At 30.3% G+C, this 5,336-nt stretch overlaps 1 protein-coding gene across 1 annotated transcript in view; it reads left to right on the forward strand.

The window, feature by feature from the left end:
- The first annotated feature begins 2,683 nt into the window (after window positions 1–2,683).
- LOC102605937 (uncharacterized) overlaps window positions 2,684–5,336 on the forward strand; it is a 4,742-nt gene continuing 2,089 nt past the window's right edge. The window contains exon 1 of the mRNA XM_006343640.2: window positions 2,684–2,698. The gene's annotated coding sequence lies outside the window, so the exon portion shown is untranslated. The remainder of the gene's footprint in view (window positions 2,699–5,336) is intronic.

Genomic DNA, 5,336 nt, shown 5'->3' on the forward strand with positions numbered 1-5,336 from the left:
TTTTGTAATTGAATTAATTAGTTTATAATTAAGTTAATTATTTTTATTTTCGTTATTATTGAGAAACTCATTAATTAATTTATATTAATTCATCTTATTTAAATTTTAATCAAATTCACCAATTAAATTCAATTTACCTTAAACCCATTTGACCAAAGTTTTGGGCCTTTTTCAGCCGGCCCATTTCCAATTCAATACCTTCCTTCAGCAGCCCACTCTTAACCAACCAAAATTCAAGCCCACTAATTTAATACCAAACAAACCCATTCCACACAATACACACATCATATCCAAACAACAATTCCAAGTGACCCAACAGTAATATACGTACAACGGTCCTAAATACAACAAACAGTAGCCGACGCAGACCCGACCCTTGTACGTCGTTCTCCTTCTTCCTCATCGTGACCCGCACAAAACGAAACCCAGCATCGACCCGAATTCAGCAGCTCATGTGAACCAGACAGCAGTAGTACGCGACTTTTTCTCCTTCACAAGTCAAAAAGACGGAAAGCTGCCATCGTCTTCATCGATGGAACAGACCTGCAGTTGCGTCCTGGAACAACCGCCTGTCAAGCCATCCACGCCCTCTTATCGTGCGGATTTTGGGGGATTTCGGTTGAAAATTTTCAAATTGGAGGTTGAACTCGAATTCCTATTCTACCCTTTTCCCCCAATTTCGAATCCCAGTTCCCTTTCTATAAATACCTTCTTCTTGTTCTTGATTAAAGAGAGGAGAGAAGAGTTAGCTAAGTGTTGAGAGGAAAAATTGGAAATCTTTGACAAGAAACAGAGAAAGAATATTGAAAGGATATAGAGAAGGGAGGCATAATATAGTTATATAAAAATCCATCAAAAGGTTCTCTTTTGGCTTTCTAGTGGTTAGGCTAAAATTTTGTACAATTTTTAAGAAATTATAAATAAGATGATGATTTTACTAATTTACTCCATAAAAAATTTCTTCAGAATTTTTAGAAATAAATATGAACACTTTCAAAAAGAATTAATTGCAATGGTAATAAAAATAATAATTAATTAATAATTTCTTGATTTAATAAGGTAATCAACTACTATAAGACAACTATATTTAGTATTATGATCAACTAACATGGGACAGAGAGTATATCTATATCTATAAATAATGTTAATGCCACAATTAATCTTCAATTTCAATTTTTTTTTAAATTACTTATATATAATAGGAGATATAAAAATGTCACGTATCAACGCCACAATTAATCTTGAATTTTAATTATATATAATGTTGACACCCAATTTTGACCCTCCACAATATAAATTAATCATTTCGAGCTTCTCCGATTTCAAACAATTTAAAATAATTAGTTTTATAAAATTTCCAAAAAATAATAATATAGTTTGCAAGATTTTAAAATAGTTTTGTCACTTTTCATAATTTTTAGATAATATATATGTTTTACATAATTATGTATATAATTAGTATATTTTATGATTATTCGAAAATCGTCTCAAAAAAGATTTTATATTTTAAATATTAGGGATGGTTATAATTTTGAGTTAATGAGTTTTATGAAATTCAAAATACTTTCAAGTTATTTTTAAAGTAATTATCATTTTAATAATAAATATGTATATTTTTGCAATCACGTTATTTTATAAATATTCAAAAAATCATCACAAAAGATTTTACATTTTAGTTAAATATTTTATTAATTTGCTTTAAGTTATAGCTATAATTTCAAGTTAATTAGTTTTGTAATTGAATTAATTAGTTTACAATTAAGTTCATTATTTTTTATTTCGTTGAGATTAAGAAGCTCATTAATTAATTTATATTAATTCGTCTTATTTAGCTTTTTAGTCGAATCACCAATTAAGCTCAATTTGACTAAATTCTTAAATCTAATCGAACTTAATTGCAATCTATATGGCCAAATCCTCAAATCAAAACTTAACCTTTTTATTACAAACACAACCAACCCTTCTACCCACCTAAACCCATTTGTGATAAGACCAAAATGTTGGGGCCTCTTTTTTTTTACTTCCTTCAGCCCAAGTGCAATTTTTCAGCAGCCTTTTCCCACTCTTAAATTCCTAACCCATCAGCCCACAATAGAAAAGATCCAACAATTCCATTCAACAATACATCAACAGTAGCAATACGTACATACCCAGTACCAAACGACTCCTGTACTCTTCTTCTTCTTCCTTTTCACACATGAACCGCCCCTACCCTGTTCTTCCTCTTCCAGACGCAACAAATCTCAACAAATTCGGAAGTCTCGTCCAACTACCCTGCAACGCCCATACTCACCTCGTCCCCTCATCCTCTTTTGTAGAAAGCCCCATCCTTTCTACTGTTTCCGGAAAAAGGGGATTTGAAATTCAAATTTTAATCCGTTTTCCCTCTAATCGAATTGATTTTCTCCTATAAAAGTCCATCTTTGCTTTCGGTTTAGGGGGGGTTTTTTAGAAGAAAAATTGGAAATCTTTGACAAGAAACAAAGAAAGAATATCGGAAGAATATAGAGAAGGGAGGCATAATATAGTTATATAAAAATCCATCAAAAGGTTCTCTTTTGGTTTTCTAGTGGTTAGGCTAAAGGTTTTTAATTCCGAATTTCCATCTCAAGCTTCCTTGCTTTTGTTCGGAATCTCTCGTAGTCAGTGGTTGACGCATTTTCTCACTCGAAGTCCTCGTTTCGCTGCCCGGAATAAGGTGAATTCTTCTCATCTTTGTACTGTATTTTCAGCTTCTTTTATCAATGCTTGGCTAGTTATTATTAGCGTTGTTGGGTTTTCATATGTTGAAATTTAGTTGTGTTGATGACTTTAGCTGAAAATGTATTTCCCCTCTGTTTACTGTTACGAAGCACTGAGACATTGGCGTAATTATTCTATCATGTCTTGCGGCCTAGTGAATGTTGGATCGTTTTCTGATGTGAAATTAGTTACTGGTTAATTCTTTTACCGGCAGTGGAATGTTGTCGTTAATGTTAAAATGGAATATTTGCCTTTGATTATCTGCCTAGATGTCCTTTGGGTTCATTACTCTGTGTTTTTCATCATTAAGTTGATTCCCCTTTTGTTTAAGTCAAAATTTTGGATTATAGCATATCTCAAAATCACGGTAATTTGAAGGTTGTTATTCAAAAATGACAAATACATGGCTTGATGTGTATGATGTTGACTATTAGAAGCTTATTGCTCTTGTTCTAGTACAGTTCCGAGCATGCTTCATTAATTGTTTGCCTTAAAAATAGTTTCTAACATCGTAATTTCTCCAATATAGCTACACCTTTTATGGTTTTGGCTAAAAATGATGTGTTTTGTTTTGTTTAGTTAAAATTTGATCTCTTGCGGGTTGTTCGAAATATCCCCTTCATGTCCATTTGAATTGCTCGTTATGCGGTCTTAGATTGGTCTTTATGCCTAACATGGTGTTGAGTTTATTGGCTTAATGATAGTATCTAGCATGCTTGTTTGTTCACTGTGATAAATATTAGGAGTGTTTAGAGCCTAAATTATTTGTTCCTGCAGTATGTCTTTTCCATGGGATAAATTTGAAAATATGATATTATAGCATGCTACATTTTGGTTTATGGTTGTACTTGTATGAATGATATTTTCTCCTATTTGCACGGTTTAGTTCTTGTTGTGATTAAACATTAGTGGGAGTCATTTTTGTTTTCTTCCTGATGTTTAGGCTCTAATACAATGGTATAAATATTCACATCAATACTCCTTATATTGGATATGTGGGTTGTCACTTGCGTATTTTTATTTTTTTTGTTTGTTTCGTCACATGTAAAATTCGCCTCGAGTCCTCATGGGCTCCTCTCATCCTCGCATCTTCCTATTGGGCCATAGAGGCCCGGATTTCTTTCTCTTCGAGTCAGTCATCGTGGCGAATTAAGGAAGCAGGTGTACAGGTCGAAAAATGACAAATATGGGCTGATATACAGATTGTGTATACATGTTATACTCATCAAAACGCAACAAATGTAAAGCCAAAAATTGAAACAGGTGTTTTGGAAGTTGAATTAGGTTGTATACCTTTGGTATACAGTCTTATACACAAAAAAAATGGGCCGTATTCATCCGATATACACTGATATACAACCAGTGTATACAAAAACGGGAATTGAGCCTAGGTCCCAAAATCCAGCGAATTTGGCCCAAAAGGAGGCCCAAATTCAATTTCTCTCTTACTCTTTAATTATTTAATTGTGATTATTTATTGTTTGTTATTTAACTCTAACTTTATAATTTTTATTTAGTTTAATTAAATCCCCCAAAAGATGAACCATATTCTTTATGTTAGTTTCTTTAAAAATAATTCATTTTATCAACTCTTATGCTTATTCAAATATTTTTAGTCAAAAACTTTCACTTATCTTTAATTAGATTAAAATAATGTCTTGGTTTGTCTACCAAGTTGGTTCGAATTATTATTTCTAAAAAATGACGTAAATAAATTTTAATTAATCTAGTTTTGTTAAAATCCTAATTGACCAAGTTGTTTCAATTAAGATCCAATTTTTCCAAAATTTTAAAAATTATTCTTTATTTAACTATTTTATCAAAGTTAATCGAATATCGTAAAATATTATATATTTTTATGTTAAATCATTTTCCTAATTTTTTTTAAAAAAAAAAGATATGTTCTTTAGGGGTCTTCTTCATTCACATCACTTTTTTCACTCATTTCAATTGTTCTAAGTTAAAGTTTTTTTTCTAATAAACTTTAAAAAATGTTAGTCAAACCTTTTCAATTGATCAATAATAATAAAAAATATATACTTATTTAAGTCATTTTCTCAACAAAAAAAAAAAACGTTAGTCAATCAATTTAAAATGATTTTCATGCTTTAATTTATTAAATTGGTTAAAATTATTAATTTAAAAATAAATTAAATAAATTCTAATTAATCTAGTTTTATTAATACACTAATCACTTGTAATTCAATTCAAAGGTTTCATTTTGAATCTCATTCTCTAAAAAAAAAAATGAGATATAAAATGTTCGTTATTTAACTATTCTTCAGAGTTAACTGAATATTGTAAATTATCATATTTTCTTTTATGTTAAACCATTTTTCTAAAAATAGTCAAAAATATTTTAGTCAAGTCGCAGGTCAACCGCATGTTAGCGGACACTTCGAATGCTTAAACCCTTCTCGAAGTGTAAATTGAACCCCGAACCCTTTTTGGTATTTTCAAATGATTTTTTCTGTTTAAATCTTTGAAAATTATAAGTTTTCTTGATTTCTTTAAAAAATTAAGTGGCGACTCTTTTCTAAGTATTTTTCTTAAATTGTTTTATACTTAGAACATTTCAAAAAGTGATTTTTCTA

The sequence above is a fragment of the Solanum tuberosum genome, unplaced genomic scaffold (assembly GCF_000226075.1).
Source record: "Solanum tuberosum cultivar DM 1-3 516 R44 unplaced genomic scaffold, SolTub_3.0 scf00047, whole genome shotgun sequence".
Classification (NCBI taxonomy): Eukaryota; Viridiplantae; Streptophyta; class Magnoliopsida; order Solanales; family Solanaceae; genus Solanum; species Solanum tuberosum.